The sequence below is a fragment of the Hyperolius riggenbachi genome, chromosome 6, assembly GCF_040937935.1.
Source record: "Hyperolius riggenbachi isolate aHypRig1 chromosome 6, aHypRig1.pri, whole genome shotgun sequence".
Taxonomy (NCBI): domain Eukaryota; kingdom Metazoa; phylum Chordata; class Amphibia; order Anura; family Hyperoliidae; genus Hyperolius; species Hyperolius riggenbachi.
In genome coordinates this window covers 331,914,174-331,933,955 of record NC_090651.1, presented here as the reverse complement: position 1 = coordinate 331,933,955, position 19,782 = coordinate 331,914,174, and the positions used below count along the sequence as shown (strand labels likewise).

At 43.9% G+C, this 19,782-nt stretch overlaps 1 protein-coding gene across 7 annotated transcripts in view; it reads left to right on the top strand.

Moving 5' to 3' along the window:
• Positions 1-19,782, top strand: part of GRIK5 (glutamate ionotropic receptor kainate type subunit 5) — a 793,047-nt gene that overhangs the window by 427,471 nt on the left and 345,794 nt on the right. The gene's annotated exons all lie outside the window — the stretch shown is intronic.

Sequence of the window (19,782 nt, the reverse complement as noted above, 5' to 3'; positions counted from 1 at the left end):
CTCTAATTGTGTTGTTACAGCCGGAGAGCCCACGAGGACGGGTTATTACAAGGTTGAGGAGTGATGGTGGGGGGGCCACTTTTAGATGTTTTGTGTTCTCCTTCTCAGCTCATAAAAGCGGTAATAAAAAGACACACATTTAATACGCTACAATTTGTGAGAATTAGCATATCAAAAAAATCTAGAAGAAAGAAATGTAATAAATCCTGAATAAGGAAGAGAAGATGAAAAGCATCAAAGGATCTGTTACATCCCCCCGCACCACGCTTCTCCCCATGGAGCAGAGGCCGAGTCTCGCCTACAGAGGACAGAGAGTCATACGCTATGTGACGTCGTAGGTGGAGGATTCAGAATATCTGTCTCTTAGATCTCACTCATTCATCGCCAGACTGAATGAACACGTTATATAAGAAGCCTCCTCTGATATCTCTAATGGTTCCAGTAGGGAGATCTCTAGACGCATTCTGTCGGTCAAAATTTCTAAAGTTGGAAGGACAGCCAATAAATTAACTGATCCCCTAAATGAGCTGCAAAGAATTAATTGGTGTGTATGCCCACTACTTGGTGGTTATTGAGTTTGTAAAAGAGTTAAGAAACTCCAGTTGTTTTCAATGCAAAAGAGCCATTGAGCTCCACGACTTTCAAAGGTGCAGGGAGCTCTGTCTTCTGAAGCTTGTTATCTCAACTGTCGATCACTGTATCTTCTTTTTCTCTGCAGAGGACAGGTCAATAGTTCACTGGCTTGCTCTGTAACATCATTTAAAATCCTGAGTAGTGTGGAAAATGCAAATATTAGAGAATGATGCAATGTTATAAAAAAACACTATATAACTGAAGATAAAAATATGAGAATATTTTCTTTGCTATTAATGTTCTAGTAATTGTCCGTACTACACAACCAATTCATTATATCATTTTTTTTTAGATCCAGTGTTTTTAACTGTTTCATTGTTTTAGCTCAATGACACATTCATTAAAGTGTGCCAGAGCTAAAAATCTATGAACTATTGAACCTTTTTATCTCTTTCTTGCTCTCAGAAACTATTTTCTGCTAGGAAAGTGTTTTATAGTTGGAATTTCTTATCAGTGAGGGTCACACTGTAGTCACTTCCTGTCTGAGTCAGGACTGAGTCAGCCACTTACATACCTGATATTTAACTCTTTCAGGCAGAGAAAGAAAGAAAAAAAACACATCATAGTTATTTGTGTGATAGGCACTGTACATACACATGTCTATCTCATCATGTCACATGTCACTTCGGGTATCCTTTAAAGTGACTCTGTAACAAAAATTACAACATTTTTTCTACCATCCTACAAGTTCCTAAACCTATTCTAATGTGATCTGGCTTGCTGCAGCTCTTTCTACTATAACCATCTCTGTAATAAATCAATGTATCTTTCCCCTGTCAGACTTGTCCGCCTGTGTCTGGAAGGCTGCCAAGTTCTTCAGTGCTGGTCTGTTCCTCTATGCACACTCCAGTGTGTGTTTTATTTACATAAGCCAGCAGCTTCTCTGCTATCTTATCAGTGATAGAAGAGAGCTGGATAAAAATCCTCCTCTAGAGGCTGTGAAAGGAGCTGGTCTGTCACATACTAAGGAATTAACGACATAGGCAGAGCTGTCTGCAGGAAGCCTGTAATGTTCAGTGCATGAGAGAAGCTGGGGACAGAAGGTAAACACACACAAGTGATCTCTTGAGATTCAGAAGTAAGGCTGTATACAGCCTGCTTGTGTATGGATGTATTTTCTGTGTGTGAACATGCTGTACATCAACCTACTTCCTGTTTTGGTGGCCATTTTGTTTGTTTATAAACAAACTTTTTAAAACAGTTTTTGACTACTTTTAATGCGGCGGGGAGCGGTGAAATTGTGACAGAGGGTAATAGGAGATGTCCCCTAACGCACTGGTATGTTTACTTTTGTGCGATTTTAACAATACAGATTCTCTTTAACCACTTAAGGACTGCAGTCATAAAACCCCTTAAGGACCAGAGCCTTTTTTTCCATTCAGACCACTGCAGATTTAACGGTTTATTGCTCGGTCATACAACCTACCACCTAAATGAATTTTACCTCCTTTTCTTGTCACTAATACAGCTTTCTTTTGGTGCTATTTGATTGCTGCTGCGAGTTTTACTTTTTATTATATTCATCAAAAAAGACATGAATTTTGTCAAAAAATGACTTGTGCTGACATTTTTCAAATAAAGTAAAATTTCCTATACATTTGAGCGCGAAAGTTATTCTGCTACATATCTTTGATAAAAAAAAAACTTTCAGTGTATATTTATTGGTTTGGGTAAAAGTTATAGCGTTTACAAACTATGGTGCAAAAAGTGAATTTTCCCATTTTGAAGCATCTCCTACTTTTCTGAGCACCTGTCATGTTTCATGAGGTGCTAAAATTCCAGGATAGTATAAATACCCCCCAAATGACCCCATTTTGGAAAGAAGACATCCTAAAGTATTCACTGAGAGGCATGGTGAGTTCATAGAAGAATTTATTTTTTGTCACAAGTTAGCGGAAAATGACACTTTGTGACAAAAAAAGGGAAAAAAAAGTTTCCATTTCTTCTAACTTGCGACAAAAAAAATGAAATCTGCCACAGACTCACTATGCTCCTCTCTGAATACCTTGAAGTGTCTACTTTCCAAAATGGGGTCATTTGTGGGGTGTGTTTACTGTCCTGGCATTTTGGGGGGTGCTAAATTGTAAGCACCCATGTAAAGTCTAAAGGTGCTCATTGGACTTTGGACCCCTTAGCGCAGTTAGGCTGCAAAAAAGTGCCACACATGTGGTATTGCCGTACTCCGGAGAAGTAGTATAATGTGTTTTGGGGTGTATTTTTACACATACCCATGCTGGGTGGGAGAAATATCTCTGTAAATGACAATTTTTTGATTTTTTTTTTACACACAATTGTCCATTTACAGAGATGTTTCTCCCACTCAGCATGGGTATGTGTAAAAATACACCCCAAAACACATTATACTACTTCTCCTGAGTACGGCGATACCACATGTGTGGCACTTTTTTGCACCCTAACTGCCCTAAGGGGCCCAAAGCCCAATGAGTACCTTTAGGATTTCACAGGTCATTTTGCGACATTTGGTTTCAAGACTACTCCTCACGGTTTAGGGCCCCTAAAATGCCAGGGCAGTATAGGAACTCCACAAATGACCCCATTTTAGAAAGAAGACACCCCAAGGTATTCCGTTAGGAGTATGGTGAGTTCATAGAAGATTTTATTTTTTGTCACAAGTAAGCGGAAATTGATTTTAATTGTTTTTTTTTCACAAAGTGTCATTTTCCGCTAACTTGTGACAAAAAATAAAATCTTCTATGAATGGTGAGTATGGTGAGTTCATAGAAGATTTTATTTTTTGTCACAAGTAAGCGGAAATTGATTTTAATTGTTTTTTTTCACAAAGTGTCATTTTCCGCTAACTTGTGACAAAAAATAAAATCTTCTATGAACTCACCATATTCCTAACGGAATACCTTGGGGTGTCTTCTTTCTAAAATGGGGTCATTTGTGGGGTTCCTATACTGCCCTGGCATTTTAGGGGCCCTAAACCGTGAGGAGTAGTCTTGAAACCAAATGTCGCAAAATGACCTGTGAAATCCTAAAGGTACTCATTGGACTTTGGGCCCCTTAGGGCAGTTAGGGTGCAAAAAAGTGCCACACATGTGGTATCGCCGTACTCAGAAGAAGTAGTATAATGTGTTTTGGGGTGTATTTTTACACATACCCATGCTGAGTGGGAGAAACATCTCTGTAAATAGACAATTGTGTGTAAAAAAAAAATCAAAAAATTGTCATTTACAGAGATATTTCTCCCACCCAGCATGGGTATGTGTAAAAATACACCCCAAAACACATTATACTACTTCTCCTGAGTACGTCAATGCCACATGTGTGGCACTTTTTTGCAACCTAGGTGCGCTAAGGGGCCTAACGTCCTATTCACAGGTCATTTTGAGGCATTTGGATTCTAGACTACTCCTCACGGTTTAGGGCCCCTAAAAAACCAGGGCAGTATAGGAACCCCACAAGTGACCCCATTTTAGAAAGAAGACACCCCAAGGTATTCTGTTAGGAGTATGGTGAGTTCATAGAAGATTTTTTTTGTCACAAGCTAGCGGAAATTGACACTTTGTGAAAAAAAAACCAATACAAATCAATTTCCGCTAACTTGTGACAAAAAATAAAATCTTCTATGAACTCGTCATACACCTAACAGAATACCTTGGGGTGTCTTCTTTCTAAAATGGGGTCACTTGTGGGGTTCCTATACTGCCCTGGCATTTTAGGAGCCCTAAACCGTGAGGAGTAGTCTTGAACCCAAATGTCGCAAAATGACCTGTGAAATCCTAAAGGTACTCATTGGACTTTGGGCCCTTTAGCGCAGTTAGGCTGCAAAAAAGTTCCACACATGTGGTACTGCCGTGCTCAGAAGAAGTAGTATAATGTGTTTTGTGGTGTATTTTTACATATACCCATGCTGGGTGGCAGAAATATCTCTGTAAATGACATATATTAGATTTTTTTTTACACACAATTGTCTATTTACAGAGAGATTTCTCCCACCCAGCATGGGTATGTGTAAAAATACACCCCAAAACACATTATACTACTTCTCCTGAGTACGGCGATACGACATGTGTGACACTTTTTTGCAGCCTAGGTGCGCTAAGGGGCCCAACGTCCTATTCACAGGTCATTTTGAGGCATTTGTTTTCTAGACTACTCCTCACGGTTTAGGGACCCTAAAATGCCAGGGCAGTATAGGAACGCCACAAGTGACCCCATTTTAGAAAGAAGACACCCCAAGGTATTCCGTTAGGTGTATGGTGAGTTCATAGAAGATCTTATTTTTTGTCACAAGTTAGTGAAAAATGAAACTTTGTGAAAAAACAATAAAAATCAATTTCCGCTAACTTTTGACAAAAAATAAAATCTTCTATGAACGCTTCATACACCTAACAGAATACCTTGGGGTGTCTTTTTTCTAAAAAGGGGTCACTTGTGGAGTTCCTATACTGCCCTGGCATTTTACGGGCCCAAAACCGTGAGTAGTCTGGAAACCAAATGTCTCAAAATGACTGTTCAGGGGTATAAGCATCTGCAAATTTTTATGGCAGGTGGTCTATGAGGGGGCGAATTTTGTGGAACCGGTCATAAGCAGGGTGGCCTCTTACATGACAGGCTGTATTGGGCCTGATCTGATGGATAGGAGTGCTAGGGGGGTGACAGGAGGTGATTGATGGGTGTCTCAGGGGGTGGTTAGAGGGGAAAATAGATGCAATCAATGCACTGGGGAGGTGATCGGAAGGGAGTCTGAGGGGGATCTGAGGGTTTGGCCGAGTGATCAGGAGCCCACACGGGGCAAATTAGGGCCTGATCTGATGGGTAGGTGTGCTAGGGGGTGACAGGAGGTGATTGATGGGTGTCTCAAGGTGTGATTAGTGGGGGGAATAGATGCAAGCAATGCACTGGCGAGGTGATCAGGGCTGGGGTCTGAGGGCATCCTGAGGGTGTGGGCAGGTGATTGGGTGCCCTAGGGGCAGATATGGGTCTAATCTGATGGGTAGCAGTGACAGGGGCTGATTGATGGGTGATCAGTGGGCGATTAGATGGCAGAACAGATGTAAACAATGCACTTTGGAGGTGATCTGAGGGTAGGTCTGGGGCAATCTGATGGTGTGGGTGGGTGATCAGATTGCCCACAAGGGGCAGGTTAGGGGCTGATTGATGGGTGGCAGTGACAGGGGGTGATTGATGGGTGGCAGTGACAGGGGGTGATTGATGGGTGATTGATAGGTGATTGACAGGTGATCAGTGGGTTATTACAGGGAAGAACAGATGTAAATACTGCACTGGCAAATTGATAAGGGGGGGTCTGAGGGCAATCTGAGCGTGTGGGGCGGGTGATTGGGTGCCCGCAAGGGGCAGATTAGGGTCTATTCTGATGGGTAACAGTGACAGGTGGTGATAGGGGGTGATTGATGGGTAATTAGTGGGTGTTTACAGGAGAGAACAGATGTAAACACTGCACTTGGGAGGTGATCTGATGTTGGATCTGCGGGCAATCTATTGGTGTGGGTGGGTGATCAGATTGCCCGCAAGGGGCAGGTTAGGGGCTGATTGATGGGTGGCAGTGACGGGGTGATTGATGGGTGATTGATGGGTGATTGATAGGTGATTGACAGGTGATCAGTGGGTTATTACAGGGAAGAACGGATGTAAATAATGCACTGACGAATTGATAAGGGGGGGTCTGAGGGCAATCTGAGCGTGTGGGCGGGTGATTGGGTGCCCGCAAGGGGCAGATTGCGGTCTAATCTGATGGGTAGCAGTGACAGGTGGTGATAGGGGGTGATTGATGGGTAATTAGTGGGTGTTTAGAGTAGAGAACAGATGTAAACACTGCACTTGGGAGGTGATCTGATGTCGGATCTGCGGGCGATCTATTGGTGTGGGTGGGTGATCAGATTGCCCGCAAGGGGCAGGTTAGGGGCTGATTGATGGGTGGCAGTGACAGGGGGTGATTGATGGGTGATTGATAGGTGATTGACAGGTGATTGACAAGTGATCAGTGGGTTATTACAGGGAAGAACGGATGTAAATAATGCACTGGCGAATTGATAAGGGGGGGTCTGAGGGCAATCTGAGCGTGTGGGCGGGTGATTGGGTGCTCGCAAGGGGCAGATTGGGGTCTAATCTGATGGGTAGCAGTGGCAGGTGGTGATAGGGGGTGATTGATGGGTAATTAGTGGGTGTTTACAGGAGAGAACAGATGTAAACACTGCACTTGGGAGGTGATCTGATGTTGGATCTGCGGGCAATCTATTGGTGTGGGTGGGTGATCAGATTGCCCGCAAGGGGCAGGTTAGGGGCTGATTGATGGGTGGCAGTGACAGGGGGTGATTGATGGGTGGCAGTGACAGGGGGTGATTGATGGGTGATTGATAGGTGATTGACAGGTGATCAGTGGGTTATTACAGGGAAGAACAGATGTAAATACTGCACTGGCAAATTGATAAGGGGGGGTCTGAGGGCAATCTGAGCGTGTGGGGCGGGTGATTGGGTGCCCGCAAGGGGCAGATTAGGGTCTATTCTGATGGGTAACAGTGACAGGTGGTGATAGGGGGTGATTGATGGGTAATTAGTGGGTGTTTACAGGAGAGAACAGATGTAAACACTGCACTTGGGAGGTGATCTGATGTTGGATCTGCGGGCAATCTATTGGTGTGGGTGGGTGATCAGATTGCCCGCAAGGGGCAGGTTAGGGGCTGATTGATGGGTGGCAGTGACGGGGTGATTGATGGGTGATTGATGGGTGATTGATAGGTGATTGACAGGTGATCAGTGGGTTATTACAGGGAAGAACGGATGTAAATAATGCACTGACGAATTGATAAGGGGGGGTCTGAGGGCAATCTGAGCGTGTGGGCGGGTGATTGGGTGCCCGCAAGGGGCAGATTGCGGTCTAATCTGATGGGTAGCAGTGACAGGTGGTGATAGGGGGTGATTGATGGGTAATTAGTGGGTGTTTAGAGTAGAGAACAGATGTAAACACTGCACTTGGGAGGTGATCTGATGTCGGATCTGCGGGCGATCTATTGGTGTGGGTGGGGGATCAGATTGCCCGCAAGGGGCAGGTTAGGGGCTGATTGATGGGTGGCAGTGACAGGGGGTGATTGATGGGTGATTGATAAGTGATTGACAGGTGATTGACAAGTGATCAGTGGGTTATTACAGGGAAGAACGGATGTAAATAATGCACTGGCGAATTGATAAGGGGGGGTCTGAGGGCAATCTGAGCGTGTGGGCGGGTGATTGGGTGCTCGCAAGGGGCAGATTGGGGTCTAATCTGATGGGTAGCAGTGGCAGGTGGTGATAGGGGGTGATTGATGGGTGATTGATGGGTAATTAGTGGGTGTTTAGAGTAGAGAACAGATGTAAACACTGCACTTGGGAGGTGATCTGATGTCGGATCTGCGAGCGATCTATTGGTGTGGGTGGGTGATCAGATTGCCCGCAAGGGGCAGGTTAGGGGCTGATTGATGGGTGGCAGTGACAGGGGGTGATTGATGGGTGATTGACAGGTGATTGACAGGTGATCAGGGGGGATAGATGCATACAGTACACAGGGTGGGGAGTCTGGGGGGGGGGGGGTCTGGGGAGAATCTGAGGGGTGGAGGGGTGATCAGGAGTACCCAGGGGGCAGTTTAGGGACTAAAAAAAAAATAGCGTTGACAGATAGTGACAGGGAGTGATTGATAGGTTATTAGGGGGGTGATTGTGTGCAAACAGTGGTCTGGGGGGTGGGCAGGGGGGGTCTGAGGGGTGTTGTGGGCGATCAGGGGGCAGGGGGGGGGCAGATCAGTGTGTTTGGGTGCAGACTAGGGTGGCTGCAGCCTGCCCTGGTGGTCCCTCGGACACTGGGACCACCAGGGCAGGAGGCAGCCTGTATAATACACTTTGTAAACATTACAAAGCGTATTATACGCTTCCTATCCGGCGATCGTCGGGTTAACAGCCCGCCGGCGCTTCCGATTGGCCGGCGGGTTGACGTCGCGGGTGAGCGGAGCCTATTGCCGGCAGATGCGCGCACATTCCAGCGCGCGATCCCCGGCAAAACAGTGCCCCAGGACCTGACGCCATTCTGCGTTACGTGGTCCTGGGGCTGCCACTTTGCCGCCGCCAATATGAAGTAGGCGGTCGGCAAGTGGTTAAAAGAAAACCTGAAGCAAAAAAAAAAAACCCTTATGATATAATGAATTGTATGTGTAGTACAGATAATTAATGGAACATTAGTAGCAAAGAAAATAGTCTATTTTTATTTTCAGTTCAGTAGCTTTTTTTTATATATAACATTGCTTAGTTCTATGATATTTGCAGTTTAGAAAGCACATTTTGACTTTTAAGCTATAAAACAAAGCAGAAATGATGACCCTTTGAATTTTCCGGCAGTAAAACCTTCTTGCAAACTGTCTCTTACTGTTTCTCTGCTGTTAACATGCTTCAGAAAGAAGGACTGTATTCAACCCCGTGGGGGAATAGCTCAGAGAAGCTCTTTTGCATAGATAACAACTGAAGTTTTTCTTGTACATGAAACTTTTTTCTTTGCTACTAATGTTCTGTTTCTTAGCTGTACTACACATACAATTCATATAATCTCATAAGTTTATTTTCACTTCAGATTTGCTTTAAAACAGGAAGATTCACTGCCTGAAGAATTGGTGCAACCAAAGTTGAAAGAGAGATAACTTGGTTCCAGCAGTCGTTTAACGGGTTAAGGTTTGGGTTTAGTGTTAGGCAATTGGTAGAGAAAAGGTAAATGTTTGGATGTCAGAAGATAGTAATGAGATAAGGTTACTCCTAGAAATAGGAAAACGTGCAAGTTACTTTCAGGGCCGAAACTGATAGTTAGGTAGGTCTTTGGGTACAGCGCTGTGCCGGGTACTTTTTCAAATGTAAAGTGCTGAAAATGTATTTTAAAGAGAAGATGAAAATGATCTCCTAGGAGATAACTCAGGTGAAAAAGTGAATTGCATATGGGCCTGTATACCTAAAATAAGGTAAAAAGGGACAGTATGATTAAACTGTTATCCAGGCAATACATGAAACCATTGACAACATTTTCTTGGGGAAATTGACAGATTATTTTCCTGACTTTTAAGCATTTACTGACATTCCCATTTTTAAAATGTGCATACAAGAAAGGAACGGGTAGGCCCATCCTGCTTAGGGACCATAATTTTAAATGAAATAGCAGCTGAGGGGAGTGGCCAAATTTACATATAAACAATCATTAACCCTCTGCACTCGTGACACTCTCATCAAGTTGGAACACTAGCAGCATTAAAGGGAACCTTAACTGGACGGGGGTAAAGAGTTTCACTTACCTGGGGCTATTACCAGCCCCCTGCAGCAGTCCTGTGCCCTCGGCGCCGCTCTGGAATCCTCTGGTCCCCTGCTGTCACTTAGTTTCGTTTTTGACGACTCACCAGTCGCCGCCCGCTATGCGTATTTTTGGACACATTCACCAATGCAATTAGCGCTATTGCGGACCGCAACGCGTACAAAAATACGCGTTGCCGCATTCCGTACGCGTAGATATGCATCAACGCGTATTTTTGTACGCGTTGCGGTCCGCAATAGCGCTAATTACATTGGTGAATGCGTCCAATAATACGCATGGCGGCCGGCGACTGGTGAGTCGTCAAAAACGAAACTGAGTGACAGCGGGGGACCAGAGGATTCCAGAGCGGCGCCGAGGGCACAGGACTGCTGCAGGGGGCTGGTAATAGCCCCAGGTAAGTAAAACTCTTTACCCCCCGTTCAGTTAAGGTTCCCTTTAAAAACAACTAGGTTCAGGGGCGTAACAATACACTCTGCAGGGGTACTCAGATGCAGCAGGGGGCCCCATGGGGGGAGAAAAAGCTTTTCGCTCTCTGCACAATTGTTCTAATGACTGCATCTGCTCTGCCACTGATAAGAAATCATACAAAGTTTTGTAAATAAAGATTTGTAGACAGTGCCTATTCAGTGTACAGAAGGCTCTTGTGTACAGTGCCCAACCTCTTTACCCCTCCCCAAGTGCTCTTTACTGTATTGATGCTGGAGAAGTCTGCAGAGCCAGTTCTGCTTCATCAGACATGGACAGAGTGAGTGTAATAAGCTGTGGCTGGGAGCACCCTTGTCTGTGGGTTTTCTGTAAGCGTTTTCTGCACATCATGTGTGTCTGTATGTGTGAAAACATGCATGTTTTATCACAGAAGCTAATGTAATTGATAGAGAAAATGTCTGTTTGTATCTGCATGGGGAAAACACATTCAAGTATCCACTATCCAATAGAATAACATTGGTTCTCAGTTTACCTGTGCAGAAAGGGGCGGGGGGAGGGAGGGGCTCAGTGATTTTTACTTACACCACTGACTAGGTTGCAAAATCATACTTTTCGAAGAAAGGGGACATTAGCTTCCAAAATCGATTCAATGCAATAGCATTGTGTACTAGACCCTTACACCAGCGATGAGGTCTCCTCGTTAATGGTAAGGTTTTTTCTTCACTCGCATGATTTTGCAACCTAGTTATTTTTAATGCTGCTGGTATTCGAGCTTGATGAGTGTAATAAGTGCAGAGGGTTAATGTCCATTTTAAAAGTGAAATACTACAAAATGGCAAAACGTGTTCTCTACAGCGAAGGTATGAAAATCACTCAGGTAGGGAGGAATTAATAGGCTCTTGGTTACCTCTCAGCAAGGCTCATCTCCGATGCTCAGTTTGGCTCTAGGAAGAATTTTGATAGTTCCAACGTCTTCTATTTACAAATGATGGAGGTTGCCGTCCTCTGGGGAGGCTTTGGTGCTTCACAAATGTATTTGCAGCTCTTCTCACGTCTGTGACTGAACGCTACCCTGTGTGGAAGCTTTGCCAACAGGTTGTCAGACCTCATAGCTTGGTTTTTGCCCTGGCGCACATTGTCAGCGACAAGTGGGTGCATTACCTGATCATGAGCAATCAGGACTCTACACAGCTTGTAAAAGGGATGCACCAGAGCTGAAATGTTATTGTTAAAGGGAACCTGCAGCAAAAAGTAAATAGGCTGCCATATTTATATCCTTTTAAACAATACCAGTTGCTTGGCAGTCCTGCTGATCTCTTGGGCTGCAGAAGTGTCTGGATCACAGGTATGAAATAAGAAGAAAAAAACTGTCATAAGTCGTAATTGCTTTGACAAATCTGGCCCAGTGACACTCGCTGCTGGATTGTGGCACTGATCCACCTCCTGCCTCCTACCTTGGATGACTGTCACTAGTTTTGCTGGGATCTTTATCAATGCCTTGCAGCGCTCTATCTGTCATCCTTATGCTACCAAAAGCTTTCTATAAAACAGCCAGTCGCATATAATAAAGCACTTTGGCCGTCTATGCCATGTGATAAACCATTCACTCTACCAGCGACATATATCTCCACGCAAATGCTGGATGCTATTCTTGTAGTTCATGGCTTGAGCAATCCATAGAGTGTATTGCAGATAAATGGGACAGATGTAGTTCTTTAGCTAAAAGCCTTTTGGTTTGCTATGGTCACCCAATTAAAGCTGCAGAGGGTTTACTTATAGCTGATCACTAAGGCAACACAGTTAGCTCAATTCCTGGCTAATTCCCAGTGTACCAGTAAGAGCACCTGTATTGCATACATTTGAAAGCACCACAAAGAAAAATGGTCATCATTTTACTGTCTGGCGGTGGCTGGAAAGTGTACTGGTTAAGGGCTCTGCCTTTGACATGGGAGACCAGGGTTCGAATCCTGGCTAGGTCACGTACCTATTCAGTAAGGAGTTCAAGGCAAGACTCCCTTACACTGCAGGGTGGCCTCTTTAGTGCGTCCCAGTGGCTGCAGCTCTTGAGCGCTTTGAGTCCGACAGGAGAAAAAGGAGAAAAGCGCTATACAAATGTTCGGATTATTATTACTGATATTCCACTATCATTTGCTAGCAAAAATAGAATACCGGTAGCAGGGCTGTGGAGTCGGAGCAATTTAGGGTACTTGGAGTCGGAGTCAGAGCTTTCGTAAACGGAGTCAGATGATTTTTCTATGAATTCCACAGCCCTGGTAAGTATTAGACTACAGAGTTAGAGTCGAAGTCAAAGCAATTTTGGGTACCTGGAGTCGGAGTCAGAGGTTTCGTAAACTGAGGAGTCGGTTGATTTTTGTACCGACTCCACAGTCTTGACTGGTAGTGTGACTGATATTCTACTATCATCCTATCTTATCCTATTCTCACACTAACCTTCCCTGCATCTATGCCTTACACCAACCTCCCTTCATGTATGCCTAACACTAACCCCCCTAGCTACACTTGACACTAATCTGCCCCTACTTTCACAAAACACTAACCAGTGTCCCCACTACTACTACTGCATTGTCTCTATTCCTGCTACAGAATTCCACTATGAAGCACCAGAAATCCGCTGCCGCCATTTGGATCCGGCGCAGCAGCATTCTGCTGCCGCCATTTTGCTTGGGCACCTCCGTCTGTAATTCTGCAGTCTAACATAGGCACCTATGGCGGCACCAAAATTCCAGGGCCACGAATTGCATTCAAATTTATCAAGTATACACATGCCTCAACAAGTATTATGATTAGCTAACTTTATTAACAAAATGACAAAAGACTTTCCTTGGAAACTGGATTTCAGAAATACACAGAATTGGTAATCAGCATTTTTGGTAACAGGAATTTCCATGGAGTTGCTATCCACAACAGATGTGGGATCACAACTGCTTCCTTCCACACACACAACATATACCACAAACTTGCTGCTAACATTTATAAGCTCAGAAATCTGATAAATGTGGCCAGTTGCTATAGACTGAGTTTCCTTAGTTACTTTGTTTACTGCACAACATTTGCAGTGTATATCCCCACATTTATAGAAACACAAACATAGTTGGCAACCAAACATACAGTTTTCTTCTGTCGCCACTGAAAAACAGACAGAAACCAGGAACTGTCTAGAGCTCTTCTGTTAATAGGCTAGAGGAACATAACTAGCCAAGAGAAAGTGCCATGCTTTTCAGCTTTGGAAGTGAAAACAAATAATACATTTCAAGAATAATTTCTTCAAAAAGCCCAAAAGGTATTCAGTCTGTGCAGGAAGCCCCCTCATGTTAAAAGCTAGTTGTCAATGTATTTCCTAAAACATAGAATGTAATCTCCTCAAACCAATCGAAACCAACTTTGCTCCTTAAAAAACAACCCATGAAGAGTTTGGTGAGTGTGGGCAACAGTTCCGTCTCCACAGCTCTGGAAGTCTTCGAGCCCATGACAATAATATTTTTAATTCCTAGGATGGAAATTCAAGGCCTCTAGTTCAAAGAAATGAGGTATGAGCATTTAAAATGATCATCCAGATCCAAGGTAATCTAAATGTAAACCCTTTGTCAATTTATTTGGTCCATCTGGGCCAGGATCTTCATGGTCCCTTACTGAAAACCGAGAATTCAGGGATATAATCCGGTTGCCAAAAATAGAAACCCCCGTGAAGAAAATTTCAAAACATTCAAAACAATAATAACTAAGAGATGCCGGCTTAGGTGTACCAGAAAAGATGGAATCCATAAATTGTCTTGAGCTCTCAGAGGAAACATCTAAATAATCTTACTGTCTATCGAAAACCTTCCCGAGTGCTGAAAATAACCTTCTTAGAATTGTTTTCAATAAAGATTTTGGCTCTTTCCTGTAAACGTAATCTCTACAATCCCACTCATATACAATACGCATAATCCTGAACATCATGCTGATATTTTACTTGCTTTGTATCCATAATAAGAGACTGAAGTTTATTAATGTTTGCTTTCCGGTATTCGTTTAGTGCATCGTTTTCTTGAAGGGTGTTAAACTTTAACAAGGCCTCACGTGTGGCAGTAATTTGTTCTTACAAATCAACCAAGAGATTCTTCTCATAAGAAGTAATCAAAAGCAGGAGGCTTACCGAAGAGTCTTTGAGAATCTGATTTCACTCAATAATGTATTGTTAAGAAAGTACAGTACTGCTGATTTTCTTTTTAATCCCAGGCCCTAGAGAATCATTCCGTCTTTTACATTTGATCCTTGCCTGAACGGCTGGCACAGTAGGTGGATGCCCATCTGCACCCAATGATGCATTGTCTCACTCATTTTCTGCAAGATACTACTAATCCTTTGCCATTATGGTCCAAAGAAGTTGGCCAAAGGATTTCATCTCGGTGACCTTACATGCAGGATCTTTGTACACATCAGTATCCCATCCCCTAATGCGAGGTACACACGATACAATTTTTTGATAGATTTACTGTTAGGTCGACCATTTCCAACAGGTCCGATCTGATTTACGATCGATTTTCTATACAAGTGAACAGAAAATCGATCGGAAATAATCGATCTGACAGTAAATCTGTCAGAAAATTGTATCGTGTGTACCTAGCATTACCCTGGAGACCCTGAATTTCCATTCTTAGGAATCGCCAAGAGACCAATCTCTCTGATCAAATCTGACCAGAGAGAGGTCTGTTGCCTGCCCATACACCGCAGGCTATTCCTGCTAGATTTCAGGAATTGGCCTAGGGATGCCGCCTCCACAGCCTGCCTGCGCCCCATTGTAAATGTTGTTCTGTAGCCCCCCTCCCCTTCGGGTGCCCATGTAGTGTAAAATCTCACCTGTCCTGCTGCCGTGACTCAGCTGTCACTCCCACGTGCCACCACATGGGTATAAACCACACGGGGTGTGCACCACGTGGTGATGGCACACACATGCGCCTGGTGCCACAAATCGGTCAAATCATCTATTGGGTATGCTTGCTTCGGCACCAATTTTCATCAGATTCCATGAGAAGCCTCAGGGCCCTTTCACACTGGTGCGGTGCGGCAAGTTGCTGCACTGCTACCGTAGCCTAATGACAGCCTACAGGCAAATTCATACTTCCCACGTTGCGGTACGCTGCACCGGAAGTGCCTGATTTAATGCTAGTGCATAGCTATGTTACCGTGCGGCTCCTGTGGTGATCTGCGTCGGCCCGGAAGTCATGTTAGTTTATGACGATGCAGGCTTCTTTAAAGAAGGTAACGTTGCGGTGTGCATGCACGGAAGCGTATTTTTACAATACGATTCTGTGCACTTCCGCATACCCGAAGCAGGAAGTGACTGCAAGCACGCATCACTTCCTGCTTGCCAAATGCCAGACAGGCCTGTTTTTGGCGGTGCGGCGGACGCGACGCACCACATCGCTAACGCCAATTTACAGTGTGAAACCAGCCTTAATGTAGCGTCTCTGCAACATGCCGCCCTGCACTAATCAGTCTCCAAGCATTTCCCGGATCAGCAGCACTATCAATTTGTATAGTTTTGTAAGAGCTTCATGTTATTAAATGCATTTATCATATGCATCTGATTGGATAATTAGAAAGTGAATAATATATAAGCAGAGATTGTGGATGTTCGACTCCGTTTAAGCAGACAGCTTGAGAAAGGGGAGATCCCTGGAAATGTTGCCATGATGCTCTGGTTAATTATTGATCTTCCCTCCTTGCTGTTGCTAGAGACCATGATATGGCTGTAATATATCTTATTTTACATGCTGCTGGAATTATTTAAAGAAAACATTTAATAAAGCGGAGTCCTAAAATAAAAAGCGTGCTAATGAATGGTGTCTGTGCTGGAGATGATGCGGAATTATGACCTACGATGGCTGAGCAGGTTGCATGGGGACATCACATTGCAAAGGACAACATCACAGTTACCAACCACATCCACGCGCTCAATTTATTTATTTATTTATTTTATTTATTTAAAATATACCCGAAGTGACATGTGACATGATGAGATAGACATGGGTATGTACAGTGCCTAGCACACAAATAACTATTCTGTGTTCCTTTTTTTCTTTCTCTGTCTGAAAGAGCTAAATATCAGGTATGTAAGTGGCTGACTCAGTCCTGACTCAGACAGGAAGTGACTACAGCGTGACCCTCACTGAGAAGAAATTCCCCCTTTTACCTCTTTCTTGCTCTCAGAAGCCATTTTCTGCTAGGAAAGTGTTTTATAGTTGGAATTTCTTATCAGTGAGGGTCACACTGTAGTCACTTCCTTTCTGTACATACACATGTCTATCTCATCATGTCACATGTCACTTCGGGTATCCTTTAAGTAGTATTTATATAGCGCTGACTTATTACGCTGTACAGAGTATATTAACTTGTCACTAACTGTTCCTCAGAGGGACTCACAATCTAGTTCCTAACATAGTCATATGTCTATGTATGTATCATGTAGTGCTTGTATCATATTCTAGGGCCAATTTAGGGGGAAGCCAATTAACTTATCTGTTTTTTGGGGGGGATGTGGCAGGAAACCAGAGTGCCCGGAGGAAACCCACACCGACATGGGGAGAACATACAAACTCCTTGCCAATGTTGACCTGGCTGGGATTTGAATCGGGGTCCCAGCGCTGCAAGGCTAGGGCGCTAACCACTACGCCACCGTGCTGTGCAGATATTCAGATCAGGTCATTTGGGCCCGGGGATTGGCAGGTGTCTAATAGACGCCTATGTTAATTATGGGTAATCAGGCACGTTGAGAGATCCAGCATGCCTGATGATATTGTGCTCTCTCTCTCGCTCCGCCCCCTCTCTTGTGCCCTGCACACCATTTCTTTGGTGCCCTCCATAGTGACAGAACGACTCGCTAGCCTGCAGGTGAGGAATGTGTCTGTACCGCCTCAGCCACAAACTTTTACCCGAGCGATCAGACCCTGATAGCTGCCAAGCGACAGTAGTATCAAGTGTGAACAAGGCTTTACCTGCACCCTTTGGTTAGGCACAACACTTAAAGGGATACTGTAGGGGGGTCGGGGGAAAATGAGCTGAACTTACCCGTGGCTTCTAATGGTCCCCCGCAGACATCCTGTGCCCGCGCAGCCGCTCACCGATGCTCCGGCCCCGCCTCCGGTTCACTTCTGGAATTTCTGACTTTAAAGTCAGAAAACCACTGCGCCTGCGTTGCCGTGTCCTCAATCCCGCTGATGTCATCAAGAGCGCACAGCGCAGACCCAGTATGGTCTGTGTCTGCGCAGTACACTCCTGGTGACATCAGCGGGAGCGAGGACACGGCAACGCAGGCGCAGTGGTTTTCTGACTTTAAAGTCAGAAATTCCAGAAGTGAACCGGAGGCGGGGCCGGAGCATTGGGGAGTGGCTGCGCCAACACAGGATGTCTGCGGGGGACCATTAGAAGCCCCGGGTAAGTTCAGCTCATTTTCCCCTGACCCCCCTACAGTATCCCTTTAAGGTGGCCACACACGATACAATAAAATGATCCGATTTTACGGCAATTCGCTAAAAACCATTCGAATCTCCCGAAAAAAATTGAAAACTTTTTTTTTTTCATTCGACTGAAAAATCCGATTGGATTTCCCGTTTTTTTTTCGATTTTTATCGTCCCGGAATGCCAGATATTTTTCTTCAATTTCTCTAAAGATTGTATGGTGTGTGTTGGATTGTTAATTTATTAATATACACACCCTAGCAATTTTCTCTGAGTTTCCAATCATTTTTATCATAATTGGGGAAAAATTATACATAGGTGTGTGGTATATTGGTCATATTTTTGAAATGCTACAATCAGTCAGAAAAAGTGATTGCAATTCTTAAATTGAACAGATATTTAAAAAATTGTATGGTGTGTGGCCACCTTAAAGAGAATCTGTATTGTTAAAATCGCTCAAAAGTAAACATACCAGTGCTTTAGGGAACATCTCCTATTACCCTCTGTCACAATTTCGCCGCCCCTCGCTGCATTAAAAGTGGTTAAAAACAGTTTTAAAAAGTTTGTTTGTAAACAAACAAAATGGCCACCAAAACAGGAAGTAGGTTGATGTACAGTATGTCCACACATAGAAAATACATCCATACACAAGCAGGCTGTATACAGCCTTCCTTTTGAATCTCAAGAGATCATTTGTGTGTTTCTTTCCCCCATGCACTGAAGTTTCAGGCTGCTCTTTTCTTCCTGCAAACAGCTTTGCCCTTGTTTGTAATTCCTCAGTATGTGAAAGCCCAGCCAGCTCAGAGGACGATTTATCCAGCTGATTAGAGCAGCTTCTCTCTTCTCTCTTATCTAAATAACACACAGGCAGTGTGCATAGAGGGGCCAGAAAGGGTGAGTTCATAGCAGAACCACAACACTGAAGAACTTGGCAGCCTTCCAGACACAGGCCGACAAGTCTGACAGGGGAAAGATACATTGATTTATTACAGAGACTGTCATAGTAGAAAGTGCTGCAGTTAGCCAGAACACATTAGAATAGCTTTTGGAACATGTAGGATGATAAAAAACAGGATGCAATTTTTGTTATGGAGTCTCTTTAAGGCTCCAGTTAAATGGAGATCTGAGTACCAAATGCAGTGAGTCCAGGAATCCACTAGGAGCGCTTTTCTGAGCGCTTTGTGATTTGAAAAGCTCTTGCTAATGTACTGCTATGGGGTGTGATCCCACTTGAGCGATGCGATTTTATAAAAATCCCCCATAGCATTGCATTAGCAAGAGCTTTTTCCAATCACTAGTGCTTAGAAAAGGCTGCTAGTTGGTTTGAGCCCTGATGCAAATTGTATACAGCTTGAATGTGGGCAAATCAAATGACGCCAGGAGATGCATTTGACTTGCTCAATTCCAAGCCGCACAATATTTGCCTTAAATTTATCTGCAAGAATTGAATTGACTATATCTACTAATTACAGGTAAACAGTTTTTGTCTGCAATTTTAAAAAAGAACAGCTCTTTTAAAGGATACTCAAAGTGACATGTGACATGATGAGATAGACATGTGTATGTACAGTGCCTAGCACACAAATAACTATGCTGTGTTCCTTTTTTTTTTCTCTGCCTGAAAGAGTTAAATATCAGGTATGTAAGTGTCTGACTCAGTCCTGACTCAGACAGGAAGTGACTACGGTGTGACCCTCACTGATAAGAAATTCCCCTTTTTATCTCTTTCTTGCTCTCAGAAGCCATTTTCTGCTAGGAAAGTGTTTTATAGTTGGAATTTCTTATCAGTGAGGGTCACACTGTAGTCACTTTCTGTCAGGACTGAGTCAGCCACTTACTTACCTGATATTTAACTCTTTCAGACAAAGAAAGGAAAAAGGAACACAGCATAGCTATTTGTGTGCTAGGCACTGTACATGCACATGTCTATCTCATCATGTCACATGTCACTTCAGGTA